Raw genomic sequence first — 27,165 nt, 5'->3', positions numbered from 1 at the left:
AACGGCACTGTGTAACCCAAAGCGGCCAAGGTTAGGAGCTGAAATTTACCTCACTCGGGAATAAAAACACCAAAAATGTTAAATAACATACTACAAATGTATATGGACATATATTCACAGGGTGCCCCCCCAAATGTATACACACTTGAACAGCTGATAGCTTAATTTGAAAAATGAAGTTATTTTAATAAACACTACCTTTATAATTATTCAAAGTGTATGCATACATTTTTGGGGACACCCAATATATAGCAACACCCCATACACACACACACATATTTATTATTATTGAATGCTGTCATGCTTTCAAGTAGCAATGTAGGCCGGTTACCGAGCCCCTGCAATAAATAATGTTCCAAGTGAGCTTGTCTTTTAAGGGCTCTGCTGTCTCCCTCCGTGGCAGCATCAACATCATCGATCACAACAATCCCAGTTTGTTTTTCCTAATTGACTACAGGGGCTGCGGGCTGAGCTCTGAGCGAGGACATGCAACCCTTCGGATGGGTTTTCAAGGACCAAAGCGGGAGGACGCCTGGGCCCGGGACTGGACCTCATTCCCGGCTTCCAATGGCTTCAGGCGAGTCCCAGCATCCTGCCCTGACCCGGGCCCCAGCTGGACCCGGCAGCATTTTTGCATTTTGGTTCTCAGCACTGAGGATTTCTCCGCCGCCCCGGGCTACCCAGCCCCCTGATTTATGACTTCCACAGTGAGTCAGCCCCTCCCCACCCCAAGCTGGAGGTAATACCACCTCCTCCCTAGGGCTTGGGGGGATTAGGGATCCCTCTGTACACATCTCTTTGAAATCCTGCAGCGGAAAACAGGGGGCTGGCCTCAGGCCGGGGGCTTCCTGAGCAAGCACAGGATGGCCAGTGCCGTGTCCTTACCTGCCGGCTGGTGCTTCACTTTAGGTCATTCCCAAGGTCAGAAACATGGCGGTTCACCCAGGACAGGAGGCCATGCACAGCCCTGGCCACCCCCTGCAGCGAAGACCCCTGGTGATGTCAGTCTATTCTTCAGCTTCGTCACAAGGATCAGGACCAGGGCGCAGTGGGGCAGGCGGAGCTCGCAGCTCATTAAGACTAAGCACGTGAACCTGCCAGAGTTTTGCTTTTGTTTTAAGCACAGTCACCCATTCCATGTCTTCCTTCCTCCACACAGACACACACACACACACACACACACACACACACACACTCACACACACTTGCAGAGAACTAGCATGTGCCAACCTGTGAGAAGGAATAATGAGGCAAGACTGGAATCCCACCTTCACCACCCCCGACAGTGACCTTGAACAAATTTCTCAACCTCCATGAGCCTCAGTTTGCCCGCCTGCAAAATGGGGACAACACTCTCCATGTCAGAGAGTAGCTGTAGAGATGAAATGAGATACCAAAATCCTCCGTGTCAAATGCCTGACAATTTGCCTACCAGTTAGGTACTCAGTAAATGTGTGTTCCCTTAGTCCTGCTCCCAAAGGCCGCTCAAAACATTGAGCCTGTTTGCCACTAAGGAAGGAGGTGTCACACTCCACAGCTCAGGAAAGGCTGGGCCCTCCATGGCTCCTGACCGGGCCAACAGTGACTCTTGCCTTATGGTGGGTAGGCAGCTGGTGTTGAAAAAGAGGAGTTAGTGATATTGTGTGTGTGTGTGTGTCAAATGACTGTTCACCGCAACTTAGATGTCAGGGAGCCCCTCCGCTGCTTTAATTAATTTACTCCTATGCTTTCATTTGAATATGGATCGCATGAACATGACCCAAATTTCTCTTCTAGAGAAACACTGGCATGTGCACCCCAGGAGACATGGATGAAATGTTCACAACAGCGTTGTTTATGGAACAAAATTTAGAAATGCCTGAAACCCCAAGAACAGTACAGCTCATAAATGGTAAGACAGTTCTTCAGTGGAATGCCATGCAGCAGTGAAAAGTACTGCCACGTCTCCATCAACCCCAGAAACAATATTGCGTGAGTCAAGCAGGCCAGAGGAGAATACGTAGGGTCTGGCTCTGATTTAGAGACGGCGGCAGTGGCTCAGCTCACTCCCTCCCTCAGCAAATCGTCACTGAGTCCCTACCCCTGCCAGGTGCCAGGCACTGCCCTGGTTGCTGGTATCTGATGGTGAGCAAGATCAACACAGTCCCGGACCTTGGCTAGCGTACAATCCAGCAGGGAAGACCAAGAAGAAAACAGATAAGCAAGCAGAAAATAAAAAATGACACTTTCTATGGCCAACAACTTGGAAAGAAACATAAAAGACGTGAAAATAGAAAATAACCAAATGGGGGAAAATACACTTTCAGTTGAGGGATGGAGAAAGCCCCTCTCAGGTGGCTCTTTGAGTTAAAAAGGATGAAAGGGGGCTGGAGAAGTGGAAGGGGGAAGGAAGGTTCTTCCAAGAATTAGAGAAGAAATGCCTCGAGACCGACATGTAGCTGGCACGTTGGGTAAACTGAGCAAAGCTCTGTGCGGTGGGAGGGAGGGAGGCAGGAAGGCCTGAGTGGGCAGGTGGACACGGTCCAGGTCTCACAGCCCCCCTTCCCTGTTGTGCAAGATCTCACACAGTGTGTGGGCCTAAGGACCACGTCAGCCTCCTCCTGATGTGCTTGCCAAGTGGCGTGGGCCAAACCAGAGGACCAGTCCTCCGCTCAGACTCCGAGGGGGCCCCCGGCCAGTCCTTTCCAGGCTACACAAGGCTCATGCCGGGGACTCGCTGACTTCCAATCTGATGGAGACACAGCCTCCTGCCGGCACTGTCAGCACTCTCTCCGGCCAAGGGCACCTAGATCATTCCCAAATGTTATCCGGGGCGCTGATGTTCAGGGAAGGTGGGTAGACTGGCTAATCCCCATGGTCAGCAGTCCCCCAAGCTCCTAACTGCTCACCACAAATTCCCCGTATGGACACTGAGTCATCAGGAAGCAGTCAACAGTCTCAGGCCCCGTTCAAACAGCCCGGCTCTTCAGGGAACCTGGGGGAGGCCCCGAGTCAAGGCTGATCCACCTGGCCAGCTGAGGAGTAGATGATTCAGAGAACGCAGAGCTGTGAGCAGAAGGAAATGAAGGGGTCTGTCTGGCTCGCAGGGCAGATGGAGAAAGCAATGCTTTTCCAATCATACCCAGACCCTCCTGCTCTCGGGGCTGGTGGCTGAAGTCCCATAGTCAGACGAAGAGCACCTGAAGCGAAAGATCTTGATGAGAAGCGAAGAAATGCTTAAGGGCAGCTCTGAATTTTCTATTATGTTTTTTTTTTCATTATAGACATTTAAAAAGTCATGCCATGGAATAAAGTGTAGGAAACGTTTTAAACTGTAATTTCACTATCCTGCTAATATTGTCTTCTTTTTATAGTTACTTCTAGTCTTTTCTCTTAAACTTTTTTACATAGTTACAACCATATATGCACGCACTTGTTTTTAAATTTTATATTATGTCATAAACACTTTTCCATATTCCGCCCAGCCTTTATAGGCAACAAAATAATAACTGCATTATTATATGACCAAATAAACGTACAGTGATTCATCCAAACAATACCTTTCTTTTGGACTTTGAATGACTGTAGTGTTTTACCAGTGTGGAAAACCCTGCAATCGAGATTTTCATGCATATAACTTTTTCCTCTCAAATTTTGTTGGAAGTTTAATAGTGCTAAATTTTTTAATAGATTTGCTCATGCCTATGTGACTGTCTCTCCTTTACAACCGTCTGCTATTTTTTTTTTTTTTTTTTTTTTGTAGAGACACTTCTAAATGCAAGCAGTTGAGTGTGAAGCTGCCTTTTGGTGCCACATCACCTCTCGTAATGACTTGTGATGCTAAAGGTACAGACGTGGTTTTGCACACTTCCGGTCCTGACTGATGTGCTTTTTCTTTGTTGACGAGAATTTGGGGCAGAAGGTCTCTAGCCTCCTTTCTGGCATCAACGTCTCCTTCTTAAATGACACCGTCTCTCCTCATGCAACTTCACAGACTGAAGAAAGCAACCAACCTTCCCTTGGGAAGTGCGGGGAGTGGGAAGGGGCCTGTCCTTAGACAACAGTGGCCTGTCGCCTGGAAAGGAGCCAAGTCCCTCCGGCCAGCGTGGTGGCACCTGTGGGTCCTGCCCTCCCTGGAAACAGCCCACACGCACACGTTCTTAAACCTGCTGGTGAGAGGCATCCGCCCCTCAGTGGGCTTCAGACAAGGATAAGCAACTTTCCTTCCTTCGAAATCTGTGTGGAACTAATCCTTAGCACTTGCAAACAAGGGCACCCAAAACACACGTATTCTCTTACTGGGCTTGCTTAGAGAATGTCCCCGAAGATTTCTTTTTTCTTTTGAAGGAAAGTTTTAAAAAGGAGGTGGGGAGGAGGTCAAGGGGCAGAAAGTCTCCCCTTGGACAATTCTGTTAAGATTACCTGTGCTGCCCGGCCAGCATGGCTCAGTGGTTGAGCGTTGACCTATGAACCAGGAGGTCATGGTTCGATTCCTGGTTCAGGGCACATGCCAGGGTTGTGGGCTTGATCCCCAGTAGGGGGCATGCAGGAGGCAGATGATCAAATGATTCTCTCTCATCATTGATGTTTCTATCTCTCTCTCCCTCTCCCTTCCTCTCTGCAATCAATAAAATATAATTAATAAGTAAAAAAAGAAAAAGAAAGAAAGAAAAGATTTCCTGCACCTAGTTCTAGGCTCTCCTGCACAGATGGAGCAAAAAGTGATAGCTGTAGCAACTTTGCTAAATCTAAAGCATCTCATTTCTGAGAATGACTTGTATCGATCTATCCATAGCTATCAACGGAGAACTCGTGTTTTTATAAAACAAAAAGTGCCAAAGAATTTACTTCTTTACTGTCAAATTGAGAGTTGATGGAAGAAACAGCCAGGCAATTAATTATATTTAGGAACCATGCATCTTGGCTTTGAAGTTAAATGTATTTCCCTGTGGCTTTATATTGAGAACAGCTTTTATTAAATTCAATTACTTTTCCCTCTGGTCTGCTCCATAAAGGTGCGCTCCCAGAGAAGGGTGGCTCTTAACGGAATTATTTCCACTGGAAACGATGAGGACCGAGTAGGGTTGGTCACTAAAAGGGGTGAGTCCTTCATAAGCAAAATCACAGGTGATAGGGTGTGTTTACTTTCTCATCAGCTGGCAAAACAAATAAGAGAAAATGGAATGGTCTCTTTGCCTAGATCACCACCTAATGCTTCATCCTTTCCCAGAAGGGGCCAACTCAACGCATCCACCAATCCTTAGGCCATAAGACTCCTCTCAGGATGCTCCCAGAGTTATGGCTTGTTGGCATTGGAAAGAACAAAGACCAAATGGCCCGGGTCATTGGAGTGAAAGTCACCAATTCTAGACCCCTGCCTCTAGCCATCCCAGACCTGATCAGTTCTGTTCCCGGAATCTTATTCCGTCATCTGACCAGCAGGCACGATGACTCGTGCCCTCTCCATCCCATGTGGCTGTTATGAGGATCAAACGAGATGATGAGATAATAAACAAGTGATCATTGCAAAGCATTGGCAGAATCGTTAATAATAATTTACGAACCAGCACATTTCTGTTCCAATGTCATTTAAAATAGACTGTGGCTTTGCTGAAGAACTGTCTTGCCCAAGTGTGCTCATTTGTATGTTGCTCTTCATAAAGAATGACTTTCTCTCCCTGAGCCACACGAGCGAAGCTGTTTTTAAAAACCTAATATAATATTTGGTTAGAAAGTGATTGCGAAAGCTGACTGCATCATCGGCCAATCAGGTGGCAGCTCCCAAAGGGGCATTTTCTAACCAAAAGTATAATGTATTTCTGTAATAAAATGACCGGTTTTACAAGTCCCAGGCATTGCTTTAAAAATGGTTGTATTAGGATCAAAAGCTTCAGTGCCACCTGGGACCAATAACGGGTCTGTTTCCTTCAGAAACGTCACCTACGTTAGCCCCAGTCCTACAGTTCTGGCTTAAGAAATTAAGAAGCATGAAAAGCACAGGCAAGTCCACAGGGCCTGTAGAAGAATTATGTAGGTAAGATTCAATATTACGGGGAGGTAATTTCCCCTGCCCCAGTTTGTTACAGAAAGAAGCCCAGGTTCCAGCAACAATCAGCTTCCCGTCCACCAGCAACACACTTTCAGATGCTCAGCAGCACAATCTGCACGTGGCCTGCCTCGGTGGCCTGGCTCAATGCCACTGGATTTGTTTGTTCAGAGTCATGCTGTCCTCCCTCCATGTTCATCATTGATACTGTTGGGGACATGAGCTCCAAGCAATGCTGGTGTCATCGGGCACATCACTACCACTGTTTAGGGAAAACCTCCTTAATGACAGATGGCCACTAAACTGCCACATCAGGACTTCCAGTGGATGGAACATATCTTCTGGAACTTTCTTTGGGTACATTGGACCTGGCTACTCAGTTGGCTTGAATGAAAATCTTAGACGCTCAGATGAGCTGACATCCCAACACAGCAATGAAGTCACTGAAAAATTGTGTGGGCCATTCAGACAAAGGGATCAGGTGGGCACTGGAGACGGTTCTGAGCTTAATGAAACACAGTATGACCAACACCGAAGGAAAAGCAGCCACATAGATGGCATCTCATCATTACCAAACGATTTTGTTGATTGTCCACCAAGTGCAATGAGTTTATCTAAGAGGCTGGGGAAAGACATAAGAAATCTACGGGGGTGAGCTGCATTAGGCAAAGACTTATCTTTCCTGTTAACTTATGTCTCCATAGGGAAAAGCATAGGGCCCAATATATCCTAAGTGTTCAATAAATGCTTTATAAATAAAAGAAAGAATGAACTACTGATACTTAGGATGTTAGGGGTAGGCCTCCTCCTCTGAATGAAATGCGTACAGATGTCTAATCTCTCCCCGCCAACTCCAATCATCCAAAAATATGAACAAAGGCACACCTGTTTATGGAACTAAGGGTGCCAATCCCCTCCCAAACACCTCCAGGACTCTTTCACGTGGAGGCTACTGAGACTGACTGAAGGAGAAAGACAAGCCTCACCTCTAACTGCACTTCTTGTGAGAGAGCAGCATGAGCAGAAAGGAATTGATGAGCCTTACCGTGTCTCCACTGATAGTCTCCAGTTTGAAGGTCAAGGGCTCCTATTGGGCAGGGTTCCTTCAAGGGCAACAGCTCCAACAGAAAGGCTGAAAGCTGAGGATACTCCCGAAGGCTGCTGGGTTGGAAGACATCAGTCCTCCCTCTAATCCAAATTTATGCAAGGAAACTTCAGAAGGGTTCATATTAATGAAGAGTCAAGAGGACACGGAATCTGTAAAACGAAAACACCAGTCATTAGTAACAAGCCAAGATCCGGAAAGAGTATAGGGCAGCCGTGGGCAAACTACGGCCCGCGGGCCGGATCCGGCCCGTTTGAAATGAATAAAACTAAAAAAAAAAAAAAAAAAAAAAAAAAAAAAAAAAAGACCGTACCCTTTTATGTAATGATGTTTACTTTGAATTTATATTAGCTCACACAAACACTCCATCCATGCTTTTGTTCCGGCCCTCCGGTCCAGTTTAAGAACCCATTGTGGCCCTCGAGTCAAAAAGTTTGCCCACTCCTGGTATAGGGACATTTAAAACGTAAGTGCTCCATGAAAAAACTTTGATAGAATCATTAGCAAGAAACTCCATAATTTAAGAATTCAAATTAGCAACATAGAAGAAAAACTCAGTGACTGCTCAAGGCTACAGGGCTAGTAAGCATCAGAGTCAGGATTCAAATCCAAGCCGTTGGCTCCCAAGTCTGTTTTTAACCACTACCTTTTCTTCCTCATCATTCAGAATTCTCATGCCTTATTGCTTTCACTCAAATTGGGGGCGGGGAGGGGTGGCTAACCAGCTCAATAACTTCCCTCGGTCATGTGACTGATGATAAAAGATGATAACAGGCCAACAATCAGGGGACACTACGTGCTAGGCTCTATTTTAAACCATTAAATATAAAATTGCTCATGTTATACAGAAACACTGTGGGGGAAATGAGACTTGGAGAGTTTAAGTAATGTGTCCAAGGTCACTCAACTAGCTAGCATGGAAGCCTGGGCTTGAACCCAGGTCTGTTGATGCCAGATCCCATAACCTTGGCCACTCATCTATGGAAGGTTCATATTTTTTGGTTCCTTGGTCAGGCTTAGGTCTCTCTCAGGCAACCTTTCATTATGCTAGGGGTTTATGACACCAGGCCAAGGGTGCTAGGTGCCCAATATCTCCCCAAACTGACACATCAACTGGCTGGTTTCTTTGAAATCCAGTGTCAGATGGCACCATGAGACAGGAGGACTGGCTGGATTCTGATCTATGTAACAGAAGGCCATGATAAACTGGCTTTGCAGAAGAAAGAAAACACCCATGTTATATGCAGCATAAAACTAAGGTGTCATACGACATGCAGGGCACAAGTCAATGGAGTCCAAGCAAGATGCCAAGTGAGGAGCATAATATTGCCACCTTAGAGCTGGGTTCAGGTATAATATTGCCACCTTAGAGCTGGGTTCAGGCATAATATTGCCACCTTAGAGCTGTAGAAATTAAATAACACCCAAATTAAGGAAGTGCCATGTCAAATGAGACAACGTGGTGGGGGAGGGATCGAGTGGCTATTTGTGAACCATGAAGTTCAGTGCATGTTCAGTGGGGGGGGGGGGGGGGGGGGGACGTCAATGAATGTCTCACAATTGGCATAACTTTAATCCTTCTGATTCTGAACTCTAACCGTTTCACCCCACCCACCCTTCACTGTTCCTCTCAGTCACCCATCTCAGGAATGGCCTCACTGTCTACCCAAGTTCTCCATTCAAAAGCAGTTATTCTTTTTCTTTTCTCTTTTTCTCTCCCTGCAGTTTTATTTGCAAAATCTGGCAACTCTACCAACCACCCAAGTGGTCCCCTGAGTTATTCTCCGCCATGGCTCTTGGTTTGTTTCCTCCACTCACTCAGCACAATGTTGAAGTGTATAGTGGTATGTCTGCCTATGAATGTCTGTGTCCCCACCTACACTCTACGTTCCTTAAGGGCAGGGCCTATGTTTATTTTATTCATCTATTTATACTCAATAATTAGCACAGTGCCTAGCATATCACGGAAGCTCAATAAGTATTAACAAATGAATAGACATGTATTATTTTAGCTCAAGCATCCTCCTTTCTTAAAAAAACTTCAAGGTAACGTGGCAAGTTCTCACTTACAGAAAGTACACTTCACAGACCAAAGCAGTCGCGTATGTAACCATAATCCATTTAGCCCAGTAATTAGACCTTAATGTGATGAAATTCAGCTGACGGTGCAGAAGAGACGAGGTGTTGAGTAATGCAAACACCACCTTGCCACCTTTCCAGATGATGAAACCACGCGCAAAATAAAACAGGAGGAAAGCAAGGAAGAAGAGCAGCATAAAGGGGAACCCACAGGACCAGGAAGTTCAGGTCAGAAGATCAGGAGGGAAGACAAGTAAAGACTGAGGCTAGTGAAATAGAAAACAGAATAATCCCCGGCAAGGGGGTGCCAGGAAGAAGCTGAGAGCACTAGGCCAAAGCAAAGACTACAGAGAGAGACACTCTGGACAATCAAAGGGTCATTTAAAAAAGCAAAAGTCAAATAAAAAAGTCACTGGGATCCTGATAAATGTAACCGACACATCCAACGGCAAGGTCAGCGAAGGAGGATGCTAAGAGATGGAGAAAATCATCAAGGCGAAGAGTTTTGTGTTCAGAGTCTGATTTGCTTGCTTATTTTTAAAAGGAAGGTGAGCACAGATGTTCAATGACATCAATTTCCCAGGAGTGGCTGGTGCCTATTTGCATACCCTCAAATAAAAATAAAGAGAACTCGCTAAATTCCTGCCCTATTTAACTGTGGCTTTTAAGACAGGGCAAAAGACATGCTCTCCCTGAGCAGTGATGGCAGAGAATTTAGGATCCAATAGTCAGTGTTGCCTTTGAAATGGTCTTGTCATTTCCTGATGGATGTGGGGTTGTTGGGTTGTATCTGTGGTCGAGGGAGAATTAGTTTAATTACGAATTCACTCTAAAGAACACATTCATCAAGGGCTTGCTATCGAGGATCTATGACGCAGCGACTTTGTACTGGCTTGTAATGTACTTGTAATGCTATAGGAAGTTCTTCAAGCGAATGTATATACTGCTTGGGCCAAGCAAAATATAACATTTTTATGTCCTAATTTGGTCCACATGTCACCACCATACAATCTCATCTGTGTGCACACACGTGTGCACGTGTGTGTTACATATTTTGGGGAGGGGTGGTACTTTAAAATGCAGAGATTTGAGGTCATCATATTCAGTTCATAGTGCACTAGCATTCCATACACTATTGTTTTATGAGTGGCCCTCTGTGTTGTATTTTTTAATTACATCATTTATTCCTCATTCTCTACTTCCAACACCCATCCCATCATATGCAACCACTCTGATCGACTGTTTTTTGTTTGTGTGTTCTCTTATGTTTCTGTATATTGTTAAGTTACACAAATGGTACTGTCATTTAGATCTTATTCTGTTTCTTGGTTTCTTGGTCAAGACCGTGTTTTGAGGTCAATGTCTCTTGCTGCCGAGCATCTAAGGTATGCCACACAGCTTCCAGTGCTGCTGAGCATCTAAGGCAGGGGTCCTCAAACTACGGCCCGCGGGCCACATGCAAATACAAATACTGTATTTGTTCCCGTTTTGTTTTTTTACTTCAAAATAAGATATGTGCAGTGTGCATAGGAATTTGTTCATAGTTTTTTTTTTAAACTATAGTCTGGCCCTCCAACGGTCTGAGGGACAGTGAACTGGCCCCCTGTTTAAAAAGTTTGAGGACCCCTGGTCTAAAGTATGGCCTCACCACGTCTGGCCTGCCCGCACTTCCAAGTTGCTTCCAGGACCAACGATGACAAACACTCATGCAGTAGACATCCTTGTGCCAGTCCTTTGGGAGCCTATAGAGCCGTGGTCGGCAAACTGCGGCTCTCGAGCCACATGCAGCTTTTTGGCCCCTTGAGTGTGGCTCTTCCTAAGCCTTAGGAGTACCCTAATTAAGTTAATAACAATGTACCTACCTATATAGTTTAAGTTTAAAAAATTTGGCTCTCAAAAGAAATTTCCATCGTTGTACTGTTGATATTTGGCTCTGTTGACTAATGAGTTTGCCGACCACTGCTATAGAGCATGTGCTTGGGATAGACCTTGAAAGGCAGAATGTGGAGTCATAGGCACACATGCTTCCGTGCATAGCACGGCTCGCCAGTCCCACCGGCAGTGCCGGGAGATGCCTTATTCCTACAGCCCCAGCACTTGGCAAAATCCAACTTTGTTCTTAGTGGAAAGCCTAGTGGAAAGCGACACTCCATTGCTCTATGAAAGCCAATGAGTAAGTCCAGAATGAACACAGTCCTTTTTCTTGGAAACCTCAAAAAACATTTAAACCTCTTTGGCGTTCATCTCAGACCTGAAAGGTAGGTGATTCTCCGCATGTTAGAGTCGACTGACTCATTACACACCGAAAGACCAGACCCAAAGCTTTGAGATTTATGCCTCCTAAATTCTGACTTCCGCCTGCTGGCAAGGAGAGTGAGGACTGCCTTTCTAGGCACTGTGCCTCCCTTGTTCAGCTCAGCCATCTCCTCACTAGCACAAACTTCTTGGGTGGGAACGAGACATACTTTCTAGTGTGAGGTTGTCAATTTCAAAAAGTTGTATCAATAGATATCCAAGCAGTTTTCAAAATGAACCTTCTCAAGTGATTTAAAAAACAAAAAAGAAAAGAAAAAGTGCCTGGCCGGCTTGGCTCAGTGGTTGAGCATCAACCTACGAACCAGGATGTCAAGGTTCAATTCCCGGTCAGGGCAAATGCCTGGGTTGCAGGTTCGATCCCAGTGGGGGGCGTGCAGAAGGCAGCCAATCAATGATTCTCTCTCATCATTGATGTTTCTCTCTCTCTCTTCCTCTCCCTTCCTCTGTGATATCAATAAAAATACATTTTTAAAAAAAAAAATGAGAAGAAAAAGTCACAGTCCCGATTTGAGATGAAATACCCTCTGGACACAGAGGTCACTGGAGACTAGCAAGAGAATAATGTAATTATCTGCTCCAGGCTTGAATGCTGTGGCCTTATCATCACAGAAGATATTTTCTTCCTTTCTAGTGTGCTATGATATAATCCCCTAACACGGAGGTACTTAACCGCTCCCCCACCCCCCCGAAGAAGCAGGAGTGATTATCATGGATGGTAACAAATTTGTCAGCATTTAGTGCTCCCACGTCACTCCCGTCAGTCCACAGAGAGGCCTGCCTGTGGGCTGGAGGGGCTCAGCTGCTACTGAGGCCCCCGGGCTGTTGGGTGTGTGGTGTGTTTTGTTTTCTGACATCACAAGAATATGATGGGTAATTTAATATTTGCTAAAATATCGAAAATCCCTCTAATTGAATAAAGTTACTGGAAAGCTGCATAGATTTCAATGGTCTCACGAGTCGTTTACTAGAAAAGATTGATTTAAGAGGATCCAGCTGTAACTTGCCTTGAGCCCTGTGCAAATTCTTTAGGGGAACGGATGGCTTTTCCCCCTGTCAGTCCAGTTGAAAATGATACTCAGTAGTTCTCTCTATCAGTGGGGAAAACTTGTTTAAACACATTCAGAATGCTGCTCCTGTTTTTATTGAATCTAATCCTCCTGCCTCCCTTGTTAGGAAGGTTTTAATATAAAAACAACCAAATTTGTTCTCTGTGAGCTGCTCAAACCCAACAGTAATACAAAGAGGACCCAAATAGCTCTGCCTTCATTCGTATTAGAAATGCAACGCTATTTATTCATAGGACAGAAAGCGAATACCCAAAGGGATCAAAAGGAGAGTGAGGGAGAGCGCTGCTCCCAATTAAAATGAATACAATTGAATTTCATAAGCCTAGACTGCAGGTTGCTGGGGACAGAGACCCCGCCTTAACTTTCCTTATAAACCCAGGTCCTGGGAATGAGCCTGGCTGCCCACAGGTCCCTGTTGATTGACTTCTTGGAACTGCAGGGGCCACAATAAATGACACCCTTTTCTCCCCAACCTGAGACCCATGGAGGAGTCTCCAGACAAAAATACCAACTTTATTAAAGAGAGAGCTAAGTTAGAGGGCGTGGCTGTCTGGTGTATCTAGAGTGGGCTTTGCAATCCTTCATCCTGAGCTAGACGGGGCTGGCCCCTCTGTCAGGGGCAGCTCTGGCCAACTAGAGGCTCCCCTAGATGCAGGGCCTGCCCAGGAGCCCACTGCATGACTGCGATGCCCCAGGAGGCACGCATCCTGCCGATGGGCCGCCTGGAAGGATGCTCAGCTCCCTTCCCAAACCTGCCCGTCAGTCAGCTTCTGCTAGGGGAGGGTCAGGCAGAAGCTGAATGTGTTCCAAATGCTTTTCCCTTCAGGAAGCACGGTGATAAGTAGAGCCCTAGAGCTGGGGAAGTGAACCCTTAGTAAAATGGGGGAGAAATGTGATTTCAAAATGATGTTTAATTATCTGTGATGGGCTTCACCAGGGCGAGACTTTCAACCCTATTGTTATTGTGGTAGCAGAGTATAACTGTTGGTAAATAGCTCTAACTAAAATTCATGTCATTACTTAGATCCATGATATATTTCATTTTTTAAAACATATTTTTATTGAGTTCAGAGAGGAATGGAGATGGGGAGAGAGATAGAAACATCAAGGATGAGAGAGAATCATTGATCGGCTGCCTCCTGCACGCCCCACAACCCAGGCATGTGCCCTGACTGGGAATGGAATTATGACCACCTGGTTCATAGGATGACACACAACCAACTGGGCCACACTGGCTGGGTTAGGTCCATGTTTTAAATCTTTCTTCTATGTAGATTAAATTATGTTACTGTCAAAGGAATTACTTGATCAGACTTATGCGCTTGCATTTTTCTTCTGTTCCCTGACATGATTTGGTATATTCTTTTTGTGACTTGTTGCTGGGGCAACTCAGGAGTTCTAAGCTTAGGCAACTATTTGAATCAGGACGCTGTTCTTTAATGACCTTAATTGGCTGGAAAGAAAAGTCCTTATTATCGTGCTTTCTATTCTGTGTGGGGTTTCAGAATTTCCGGATGTGTGACAAATATTAAACAAACGATCACTTTGATTTGGGCTTTCGGGCTCAGATCAAAGTCACCATCATCAAACACCGAGGGAGAGGTGATGAAACCAGGCCCTGCGGTGGAGGGTTGAGCCGCGCAGGCACGGGCGTCCAGGGGTGTGTGCGGAGGGGCTCCTCTGAGAATCAGATCAATAGGAAGATGCCTGGGTGCTGACGCTCTGCAGGTGTCTCCCCCACACTCTGGTCTTTGATTTTCATTCGATTCGTTTTATGTTACCCTGGCCCTGGGTTCAGATCAGGTCTCATTACTCAAAACTGAGCTACTGGACTTATGAGAGACAGAAAGACCTCCTTTCAGCGTTTAAAAGGCATTTTCTAGAAAACGGAGGAAGAAGGTAAAAGCCCAGGCCACTGTATTTTAGAGTCATGGAGTTTTAGGGCCAGTGGAGACTTTAGAGATCATTGAATCTGCCAGCCCCTGACCCACTTCTTTTACAAAATGGGGAAACGAAGGCAAATACTTCTAGGAACTTGAGCAAAATTACAAAGCTCATCAATAACTAGGGTGGGGCTAGAACTAAAATTTTTCGGATTCTCTATCTTTATTAATCTCTGCTTCTCGAATGTTGCTAACATTAAGGAAGAAGACTCAAGAGTCAGTAGAAGGTAGTATGAAGGTTCCTTGGTTACCTGTATTCCCTGTGTAATGCCACTTTATTGGAGTATTTAACTAAAGCCCACAATGAGTTACAAATAACATGCTCTAGCTAGCCCAAAGCATGACTGTCCCTTGGTGCCAAGAAATTTCTAGCTTTCATTTCTCTTCCCAGTACATTGTATATGTTAGTCACTGTACTGATCATCCAACCTCCACGGGCAGATCACGGCTCAAATCTGGGAAATTCAGGTAAGAACCAATCCATAAATTTGCTTCCTTGCTTGAGTGGACCCAGAACGTAAATCGTTCAGTGGCCTCCACTGTTGAAAATTTATTTGTTTTAGGTGTTGTTTGGGGGTGTCCTAGGGATTCTGGTGGAATGATAAGAGAGGTTTTGGCATTAAATTTCAAAGCGGGAAAGTGAAAAGGTCAGAAAATGAGGGTGAGAAGGGGTGGGTTGGGGGGGGTGGGGGGTGGCAGGAAGGAAGAGGTAAAGGCACCCTTCCTGCCACGCAGGCTCCTGGGAAGGGAGAGCAGGTGACTGACAGCACCTAGGGGCACACCCCCTTGGAAGCTAGATCTGGAAAGGCTGGAGGTGGTCTCAACGGGGCCTCCCAGGTTCTGAAACAGACCATCGGCATTCCCATCACAGCCAAGAGCTGGGCACCTGGAGAGCCACAGACCCAGCTCCGAGGGAGGGCAGGAAAGGCCAACACTGCTGACAAGAGACTCATGACAGACCCAGAGGGGAAAATGGGGGGGAGCGGGGGGAGGGGGACACCCAAAGAGGCCCAGGAAGAAAGACTTCGCCAGGTGGCACCACTTCAGTTTAATTAGACAAAGGCTTGGGGGTGGGCCGCGAGGTCTGAAAGCAGAGACACCTGGGAGTGAAAGAGAAGGGGGGTCAGGGGCAAAGGTTGAGAAAAACAAGCCACCTGGGACCCTGATTGAAACACACCCGCCAGAGCGAGGTGTAAAGGAGGCAGGTCAAGGAGCTGCAGAAACCCGAGCGGAGTAGGAGGAGGGACGGGCAGGGGCAGGGGCGGGCGCTGCCCATCAGGCTGCCTGCTGTCAGTCAAGAGAGGGCAAGTGACCTGGGAAGGACGGGACGTTACCTAGGGATGTCCTCAACTGGGAATAATGACAAGGGGCACATGTCCAATCAGGAGGGATGGCAAAAAGGAAGAGAATCCAACCTAAAAAGTCTTTTTTCTTCCTAAAAACATGTTTTTGCTATAAATATCTGTTTATGAACCCTATGATTTAATAAGTCAAGGCAGATCTTTTCTCTCCATTTTTTCCTCTTGAAAATTTCTAATTTATGGAAGAGTTGAAAGAACAATGCACTCTATACACATATATCCTTCACTTCGATTTACAATTAATGCTACATTTGCTTTAGCTTTCAAGCTATGTCAGAGCCATTTTAGAATAAGTTGCAAACTGATTTTAAAATGCTTCACTCCTAAATACTTCAACATGCACTTCCTAATAATGCAGCCATTCTACTATATACTTGGAAAAATTGACATAAATTTTATTTAAAATTCAAATGGACCAAGAAGGGTTTATAAAAAGTCCAATTCTTCAGAAATAACCACTTCATATTCAATTTTCTCAATTACCCCCCAAATATCTTTGTTTTGTTGGCTTAAAAAAATTCAGAATCCAGAATTTGTGCGATACATTTGGTTATGTCTCCTCCTTAGACTATTTTAATTTGTAGCTACTTTGTTTGTGTTTATTGGTTTTCATGATATTGAAGTTTCTGTTTTGTTTTTTAAATACATTTTCATTGATTTCAGAGAGGAAAGGAGGAGAGAGAGATAGAAACATCAATGATGAGAAAGAATCATTGATCGGCTACCTCCTGCACGCCCCCTACTGGGGATCGAGCCCACAACCTGGGCGTGTGCCCTGACTGGGAATTGAACCATGGCCTCTTGGTTCCTAAGTAGCCACTCAGCCACTGAGCCATACTGGCCGGGACATGGAATTTTTTAAAGATAACTGACTAGAATGCACTACACACTGGATTTGTCTGATTGCTTTCTCATGAGTAGAGTCGAGTTAAATACCTTTGGCAAGAATAATAGCATACCTTACAGGTTTCCATCTTACCTATGTGACAGAAAAAATCCTCATCAGCGTGCCATCAAGCTGGTTCATTTCTTTACAGTTGACGTTGATGTCATGGTTCCTACAAAAAGAGAGAGAAGGAAAGAGAGGGAGAGAGACAGAATTTCAAAAAAATGTTTTTGTCACAACCAGATCAATAAAAATACTTAAGCCATAACCGGTTTGGCTCAGTGAATAGCGCATTGACCTGCAGACTGAAGGGTCCCAGGTTCGATTCCGGTCAAGGGCATGTACCTTGGTTGCGGGCACATCCCCAGTAGGGAGTGTGCAGGAGGTAGCTGATCGATGTTTCTATCTCATCAATGTTTCTAACTCTCTATCCCTCCCCTCTGTAAAAAATCAATAAAATATATTTTTAAAAAATACTTATTAAACACCCAGTAATGAACTGAACACTGACCTGGATGCTAAGATTTCAGGCAAAGAAAGCAAATTGATAAAGAAACTGAATCTAGAACTCGGCTGTCCAACGCACACAGAGAATGTGAAAAGCAGCTCCTGGCCTGGACTCTGTAGGAATGTGTCATCAGAAGCATGACGGGCATGTCCCACTGGCGTCCTCCCGCAGCGGCGGCATCAATCTTCGGGGACAGCCTGGGTCGCAGGGATGCTGTGCGCTCACGGGAAGGGCCCCGCGTGTTCTGGACGCCAGATGTTCGAGTGGGAAACTGACAGTTTTGAAAATGGAGGAGCCCAACTCTGATTCTTGGCCAGATGGTGAACCACTCACCTCAGTGGGGAAGTGGATTACTTGCGGCTCTCTGTTTATTGTTTTCCAAATGCAGATCCCCAAATTATATAGGGGGGCTAAGTCTAAAATCAGAGAATAGACAAATATTCCTGAAATTGGCCAAAAGATGTGTCTTATTTAATTCTGCAAATGGCTTGTGCATATGATGAACAATTCAAACGGACCAAGAAGGGTTTATAAAAAGTCCTATTCTTCAAAAATAACCACCATTTCATATATTCTTCCAGGAAAGTTCCTGCAAATACACACAGATCCATACATATCTTAATACACAAAATCCTGGAGCACCCTATACTTTTCTGCTGCCTTTTCCCTCCCCATTCACAAGGTGTCTTGGATGTTTTGTCGTATCAGCTTTATCTCATGCTTTTTAAGTGCTTGGTCGTATTTTTTCTATTGAATACCAAGTATTGCTTGACTAGTCACCAATTTCAGGTGTTTTGTTATTATCAATAATGTTGCAGTCATCGTCGTAGCAAGTGCATGCTTGCATACATTCCAATATATTTGTAACGTAAATACCTAGATTACAATTGCTGAATCAGCATGGGAATGCATTTAAGATATTAATAGGTATTGTGCAATTGCCCTCCAAAGAGCTTGTCTCAAGTTCTATACATTCCAAATGCCCTAGGAGCGTACCAGCCCCCCTCTCCGAGCCTGTGTGTTAACAGCACCGAGCAATCTGATAGGTGAAGAGTAGCATTTTCTTTGCTTATTCTAATTTGCAGATGTCTAAAAGGCTTTTGGGATTTCTTCTTTTTCCTGATTGTCTTCTATTTTCCTAATGGTTCATCTTTTTCTTATGGATAAATATAGGGTGTCCAAAAAATGTATAACACATCTTTGAATAATTATAAAGGCAGTATTTAATAAAATACATTTCATTTTCAAAATTGAGTTATCAGCTATTAAAGTATATATACATATATGGCTCATCTATAATAATAAAAGCATATGCTAATTAGACCAAACATCCTTCCAGACGTCCTTCCTTCTGGACAAAGCCGCAGCAGGCGGGGGGTCGCGGCAGAGGCGCCCAGCCGTGGCGGGCGGGGCCGGGGCCACGGCCTTTACACAAATTTTCTATTATATAATTGGGTCTCTAGTGATTATATAATAGAAAATTAGACCTTGTCTATAATATATGTTGCAACCTTTTCCTGTTTTCTCACTTGCCTTTTGACTTTGTTTATAGTATTCTTGGTTGTTCACATGCTTTAAAAGTTTTATGTAGTCAAACACATCTTTTCCTTCATAGCATTTAGGTTTTGTGGCTTGAATTGAGAGGCCTTCTCTGCTCTGAGATAATTATTGAGAAACAAAACAGAACAAAACTCCCACTTTTTTTGGTACTTCTCATATTTTGCTTAAAATTTTAATCCATATAGAATGTATTTTGGTACAAAGAGCGAGATATGGATTGGGATTTGTATTTTTCCAGATGGCATTCAGTTGCCTTAAGTTCACTTATTGATTGACCCATCTTTCCCCCAGTGCTTTGATGTTTGTGTTTTATCTTTTGAAGGTAATTATTCTCAATAAAAAGGCTAAATCAAACATCACTAGGTCCTGAGTATGAACAATTTTCAGTAAGTTTATTCAATTTAGAAGCTACAGGCAGAAAATCCTTTTATATACACTCTTATTCCATTCAGTGGTTTGGTACTTTTTTTCCCTCCAAACTGAAGAACTCATGTGTCACAAATGTGGATGAGGGTTTCTTCAATAAAACTGAGCTTCATTAATCTTTCATGTCTAAATGACATGGTTGGCATTCCACATGTGGAAGGACAGTAAGTTCTCTGCATTGCAGAAAAGAGCCATTTGCATCCTTATCTTTAATTATAAAATTCTAGAGATAATTCTGTTTTTCACTTTTACTTGGAAACATCTCCTAGGTTTCAACCGCATTTTTTTTTTCAAATTTAAACTCATGGGTTAACTAAAAGAATCATGGAAAAACTGCACAGGAACTCATCATTGGTTCTTGAAGCTTTTGGATAAAGTCAGTATTTCTCAGATAACAAGGTTCTAACCTCACGAGAAGATATTGAATTGCCATCAGTAGGTGCTGCTATGATTAACTCAAGAGCACTTAACTGGTTACTTCAACTTCAGTAGGCCTTAAAAGATGCAAAATTGTTCCTTAAAAAAGTGGGGAGGAGGAGAGCATGAACTTCATGAACCCTTAGTAGACAATACTCATCACCATTTCCATTTACCCATCTTGTTTAGAACAGTGCTTTGCAAACAGCAGGTAATGAGTGTTGAGTGGAAGAAAGGAAGAATGGATGGATGGATATTGGATTGGATCAGTGGATGAATGGGAGAGCCTGAAGGAATCTTCATCAACATCCACCACACAGCAGCGACTGTTAGTTGATCAATTAACACCCAAGATGAAATCTGTTTACCATGCTGTCCTGAGGTTTTCTTCTAGACTCGTTCTTCCTGACTATTCAGTGAGAGACATATATATAAAACAAAGCACTTCAGTCAGAAAAGCCTATCTTGCTTAGTGCTCTCCTCGAAATAATTTTTGTATCGTGATATAATTAAGAAAACTGTTTTGTATCTAGAGTTTCCATAAGACTCCCAATCAGAATTTGATTGATGTACCCCCCGTTTCAATTAGGGAGCACTCGAGGTTTCTTTCTCTCTCATTAATTACAAATGTAAGTCAAATTAAAATGGGAGCTCCTCCCTTTATCGAGGACAACAGAAAGTGTTTTTATAATAATCCTGGTTGCAGTATTTTAAAGTGCAGATAATTAAAATCTCAGCATGCTGCCATCCAACAAAAAAGTAAAACCTTCTTACACAGTATGTCAAAGAAACTGCCACTAAACTCCTCCCTCCTCTTTTTTCTTTAACATGCATTTACTGAGGGCCTGGGATGTGACATGTGACCTGTGAGTGGTCAAGAAGCAAAGTGAGCAGCTATTTTGTTCTGCATACAGCCGAGCAGGTGCACAGACAAGTAAACAAGTATCTGCAGTAGGGTCTGATAAGCCCTCACTAAAATAAAATAAATGAAGAAGCTGACTAAGCAGGTTTCTCAGATTTTGGTAGACTGCCTATAATTTGAGATGAACATTTATTTCTGTCTGGCAATGTCTTTGAAGTTATCATTTCTCCTCTAGGTTCAACTTCCAGTGCCTGTAAAACAACAATAAAAAACAAACAAAAAAACTCCTATTTTATTCATTTTAAAGGGGGCTCCTTTATACGAAAAAACACCATTGCTTATAATAGATAGTCATAACAATTATACAGATCTTAGTAAAAATAATCCAATACTCATTCAATAAATATTTGAGCACCAACTACATCCCAGGCACAGCACTGGGTATCAATGTTGGGGCTACGATGACTAGAGGCTCAAAGTCTTTGTAGGAACTCTATATATTTTTATTTTATTTTATTTTCAATTTGTTCAGTGCTTTACTGAAACAAGCCCCTTACAGATGACTCATCAGGGCCTTTGTATATTAAAACAAATTATTAGACCCCAAAACAAGACCAAATAAATGTCCAAGATGGGGGGTTGGCTGGAGGTCAGCAAAGATCAGATGGGGGACTCTTCATGGAATGGAATGAGCAGGATTGGAACAAATGCCAGAGAAAAAATATTTATTCATACAATGCTCCATCCCACAAAAAATCTAAGGTGATGGACAAAGATAGAGACAATGCAAAATGATTAAAGGAGTCAGGATAAGGAGAAATATGGATGTAAAAATAATGAAGGGAGGGGTAAATGTACCATTCAGAAATGCACACCGAAACTCACTTCATCCCTAGATGCCAACCACGAGGGCCTGCCAGACTGAAGAGTGACTCCTGGGAAGACTGTCCCACACACCACTCACCACAAGTGAGAAGAGCTTCGAGCAAAGACAACTGACGGGCATTCATACAACTATTGGGAGTTTGTGGCGATCAACAGAAGGCAGAGTCCCAAATTATTTGAGGTGAGTAATCATAAAAAGTCTGTAATAATGTTGAAAGATAAGGATCATAAAAACGGTTAAAAGAATAGGCTAATATCCTGAAATAGTGGTATCTATGCAATAGCCAATCAGAAAGATGTGATACACTGCTGTGATCTTATGGCTTTAGACAGGCGTGCCGTGCACATGTGAGGGACACTCCCGACACTGAGACCAGTAAGTAACAGGCACTAAAAAGTGGAAGGTTTGATTCCAAGGAACTTGTCTGGTTTAGGCATCAAAACACAAGAGTTGAAAGCAGTTAGAGAAAGGAGGTGCCTCTCGAGTGAATGGCAGGGTTAATACTGCCAAGCTGCCAGACATCCCTTGGTGTGGTGGGAACCAGGTTTTGTACCATATTGATGCCCTTTGGGACATTCTTTGAGGAGGCACCATAATAGGTGTCTAGGCTACATACAGCTCATCAAGTGTGTGACCATGAGGTAACAGCAAGCCTCCTCGGAGCGAGCTGGGCTCCTGAGAATCACTCCCGGCTAAAAGGTCTAAGCATCCAGGCTGAGTGACTTAGGAAATCTCAGTTTTCATTCACAACACATGATGGGACCCACACATGACACCAATCTGCCCCCATCCTCCACCAATTCCGAGAGAAAAAGAAACACAAATCCTCAAGCTCTAACAGGATTCAAGGATTTTTTCAAGGCTAGGATTCCAGTCGAGTCACAGCACCCAGCTCAGTGACTTTCCAGGGCTACCCAACTAAACCCGAGGCTCCCCCAGGGGTGACCCCAAGACACCGAGGCACAGCCTCCCTCTCTGGCCTGCTTCACAAAGCACACACTTACCGTTCCCCTGCCTGACACGGCTCCCTGCAGTAACTTCCCACACTTAGGGAAAAGCTCTTCTAAGCGCAGTTCTAATTAGTATTAATTCCAATATTTTTATTTAAAGTCTAGTCACTTAAAGTCAAAATGACAGCTTAATGCCATCCCAGCACAGCAATTTGCCCGGAATCAGAAGAGAGCTTCGTTTTTGGAAAGACTTACTGCTAGATTTCAAGCCACATCTTTTTTTAATTAAAATACATGGATTGTCTTCGCAAACTCTTCCTGAATATTTCATGTGTTCTGAGCTCTATTTGCTGTACATATCTTCAGAGTGTGCATATTATTCAAATATTCCTAACAGATGGTCTCAAGTGCTACATATTCCATAGCATTAAGTGAATAGCTTGGTAAACAAATGAGTCAAGGATTAAAATATTTTACAGCTTATAAATCATGAAAGATGTTCAATAACAGTATATTAATAATAATAATAAAAAACCTTTAAATGTAAACACAAAAACATTAAACGGTGCTATTGGATCAGTCAATGGTTTATGACAAATGAATTCCTTCCCAAAAAGAGGTGCCCACCCTGGATGGTCTCAGAAATTACAACCTGACTTAATCTGAAGTTGACAACTGGTCTACCTGTGAGCCTGGCCTACTGTCTTCTCCACCCAACCCCAGGGCTGTTCTCTGCCATTTCTCCTCGTTAACGCCTCCTTCATCACTAGGAAAGGAAAGAAAAGGAAATTTCTAAGCCAATTTTGTTACTCTCTAGTTACACTTTAGAGACTTTTTGCTGAAAGAGGGTGAAACTACATCACTCAGGGTGAGGATTCTGAACCAGCTGTGATCTTGATGATCCGAGTTCTTTCTATGACAGGCTAATGTTGGACATTGAGGCTTGGCATGATGATGAAAACAAACACAAATTTGAAAAACCCAAACCCACCAACTTTGGCCAGTGCTCAGATGTCTTTCCATTTTACACTGTTAAGGTTCTAGCCATGATTCCACTGAGGGATAAAAGCCAATGAAATACTCTCCTGGTGGCCGTTTCTCACGCCACCCTTATTTGGAATTATGTTATTTAACCTAGTGTGGAATGGCCTTTCCCTAATCATCGGGTGTTTCTAATATTTGTACAAGATCTGAGAAGACTTTTAAATTTCATCCTCGATTTCCCTAGAAATGAGCACTCAACCCAGTACTGATTGTGAAAAGAATGTAAACTTTTTATGAACTATTTGCTAAAATGATAGTAACTAGCAAAGCTACAAGTGCCTGTTAAGTAAAACCTCTCACCAAAAGTCACAAGTTGGCTTTATTTGTTATATTAAGGCTCATTACCCAATTTCGCACATATATTCAACACTCTATTCTACCACATTCCATGTGTGGCTACCCTCTCTACTTCCTCTTCCACACTAACATCTGTGACCTCAGGGACAGATGCCCTCCTCAACCAAACATGGCTCAGCCGAGTCAGAATGAAAGGAGGACATTCTGGCAGTTTTATATTAAGGCCCACGCATGTGTTTTCCTTCTCAATCGTAATACCAAATCTTACCATAGCGAACAAAACGTATCAAGTCAATGAATCAACAGTATTTGTGTATCTACTCTGCATAAGGCACTGTGCATATTTTATGAACATTCTACCTTTATGAAGTTTCATCAGGAAGATTAAGTTTCTCAAAAATACAAAATATTCATGCCCTGGCTGGTGTGGCTCAGTTGGCTGAAGCATTGTCCCGCACCAAAAGGTGACAGTTCAATTCCCGGGTAGGACACATACCCAGGGTGTGGGTTCAATGCCAGGTCAGGACAGGTGTGGGAGGCAACAGATTCATGTTTCTTTCTCACATTGATTTTTCTTTCTCTCCCCTCCTGTCTCTACAAAAATACAAAAAGTAAATATAATATGCATTAAAAAACTGAAAAAGCAGGTTCAAAAATAAACTCAAGAATGGCAAGAAAAGTCACATTAAGTCAAGAAAGGATTCTGTAAACTACATTAAGAAAAAAATAGGTGTGTGTGTGTCTCTATTTCAACGGTTCTCAATTACGCATCTTAAACAGATGGAGAGCTTGTGAATAGAGCTCTCCGAGTCCTACCGTCTGTCCCCCCTCCCTTTTCTGACTCATTAGGTGTGGAATAGGGTCTGACAATTTGCATTCAAACAAGTTCCCAGGTAACACTGACATTGCTGCTCTGGGGCAATACTTTGAAAATATATTAACTTTATGTGACTGGGAATTATCATACACCACATGTCATTTGACCTGAACACAGCACAGCATTAATATTATGTGCCAAACTGATCTTTGGGACACTAATGATTTTTGTACAATTTTTATCAGAAGGCAAGATCATTGTAAATACTGAATAATCGTAATTACTACAAATAAGGGATGGAGCAGGTCCTGGGATAACAGTCAAATGTGCTAAACAGACTGTATTTCCCTGTACTATTCTCCCTCCCAAATGCAACTGCAGTCACACTCAGGGACAGGCATACTAGAGAAAGTCTTTTTTTTCCATCAATTATAACAAGAACATTTAACCTAACCTCTTAACAAAATTTAAAAAAAATATTTTTATTGAGTTCAGAGAAAAAGGGAGAGGGAGAGGGAGAAACATCGATGATGAGAGAGAATTATTGATCAGCTGCTTCCTGCACACCCCTCACTTGGGGACCGAGCCCGCAACCCAGGCATGTGCCCTGACCAGGAATCGAACTGTTATCTCCTGGTTCACAGGTCTACACTCAAGCACTGAGCAATACCGGCCGGACTTAACAAATATTTAAGTGTACAAACAGTATTGCTAACTACAGGCTGACTGACTCGTCGTGTATAACTGAGACTCTACCCACTGAATAGCTATTCCTCCTCCCCTCCCACAAGAAAGTCTGGAGCTGGGATTCTGCCTTACCTTTCACACACATCCCATATGCTCCTAGGCACACCCAGATTTTGAATAAACACAACACCGTTCACAACCACCATACCCTGACTTGTTCTTCCCATGATGAGGAGGAGGAGGAGGAGGAGGAGGAGGAGAAAGTGAATGAGGAGGAGGAGGAGAGGATGACTGGTCATCAGAAACAGTGACTCACTAAAGAAGAGATTGCAAACTGGTGGCCTCCGATTTTTGGTTAAGAAAATAATTAGTTTGCAACATTTGGAAATCGTATTTCACAGAAATAGCTGCATTTTCAGTTTCTCTAGAAAGATCACGTTTAGCAACGCTGGCCGTGCATTCACTGCCATATGGCCTCGAGGAGCCGGAGCTGCACAGCTGTTGCCCACTTTCATGGGGGAGAACAGGCTCCCCAGATTGCACTGTCCCCAGTAATCCCTCCTCGTCCACACCTGGCCTGCCTCATTAGCCACCGTCCCTGCCTGGCTCCGTAAACATTTGAGTTTGCAGTCCCTGCTCTAAGGTGTAGCACAGATAAGATAATTTGCTGGGAGCTGCCAATAACCTGTGGTCTGTCTCACACACTTTACGCCACTCACCAGAGCGGAGTAGAATATAATGTTATAACAGCGTCAATCTTCCTCTGTTCTTATTAAATAAGTAAATCATTTGCAAACTTTGGTACTGGAATGAAAACAAACTGGACCATATCTGCCATTTGTCCACCACACACCATAATTGAAAAGCTCTGCTAGAGAAATCTGTTTTCGTGCTGCCCAGCATAAATTCTGACTTTTGAATATGCCTAACAAATGATGAAACCACTGAAAATTTCATTATCGAATTGTAGGCTGTGAGGAGTATAAGACAGAATCGAGTACTTCTAATCCATGTCATTATGGTATATAACTGTCCATTATAAGAACGTGAAAGTACGACATTTGTGCCACCATGTAACGTTATTTGGGGAGAAAATGTAGAATGTGGGGCGTCCAGGCACAGGCCCATTACTTTGAAAAGGGCACAGAAACATTTCTGAGACAGGCAGTGCATTCAAACAAAACCTATGTGAAAAATGGCCGTTCTAATAGAATAATAACTCTCTACTTCCAAATTGTTCCAAATATCTTTGTCTTAGTAGACGAAGGAAAAATAAACGTGTGTACCAGGGACAGGTAGGAAGGAACAATCTAGAGAGATACTGGGGAAGTGAAGGGGTGAGTTACACGGGACCTCCATGTTTGAGAGCGACCAGAGACTAGGATAGCTGTTCCAGTCTGCAGAGAAATCCCTTGTCCCAAATGCGTACGATTTATGTCCAAGGCTATTACATATGGATCACAACTCATAATGTAGAACACAACTGCCTAATACACTGACACACACACACACACACACACACGCACATCACACCCGAGCCCCGAGCCTGGGTCCTTAGGTTCCTGTTTCCCTTGGATAGACAGGTGTATATATAGACGCTGTACCGAGAAAACACTGGGTATAGGCCTTTGCCTATATATACATTCTCAAATGTTATTTTCTACCAAACTTGAGCTCTATCCCTATGAGGGGACATTGTATATACAGAGGGCATTCACACTTTTGTTGACTGTCCACTCTAAGGTACTCGGTCACTCGCCTCTGAATGAATTTTCAGAACTATTTTCATAGTGAATGAGTGTGTGGGTCTTACAGAATACCTGCTGCAGTGCGTCAAACAGGAGGCATCCTATTTTTAAAGGACAAGGAGGACTCGTGTACAAATGCACACACCACGCTGTTTTATCTGCAATAAGAAATTAGACAACG

At 43.6% G+C, this 27,165-nt stretch overlaps 1 long non-coding RNA gene across 1 annotated transcript; it reads right to left on the bottom strand.

The window, feature by feature from the left end:
* Window positions 1-1,410: 1,410 nt before the first annotated feature.
* Window positions 1,411-27,143, bottom strand: LOC139021420 (uncharacterized). The gene is made up of 4 exons (XR_011473505.1): window positions 27,057-27,143; window positions 16,876-16,954; window positions 7,071-7,282; window positions 1,411-3,179 (listed from the first exon to the last, which is right to left on the bottom strand). It is a non-coding gene; the product is annotated as an uncharacterized lncRNA (long non-coding RNA).
* Between the last annotated feature and the right edge of the window lie 22 nt (window positions 27,144-27,165).

The sequence above is a fragment of the Myotis yumanensis genome, unplaced genomic scaffold (genome assembly GCF_028538775.1).
Source record: "Myotis yumanensis isolate MYYU_CA2020_CCGP unplaced genomic scaffold, mMyoYum1.0.hap1 SCAF_13, whole genome shotgun sequence".
NCBI lineage: Eukaryota > Metazoa > Chordata > Mammalia > Chiroptera > Vespertilionidae > Myotis > Myotis yumanensis.
The sequence above is the reverse complement of the archived record's forward strand: the minus strand, read 5'-3'. Positions and strand labels throughout refer to the sequence as shown.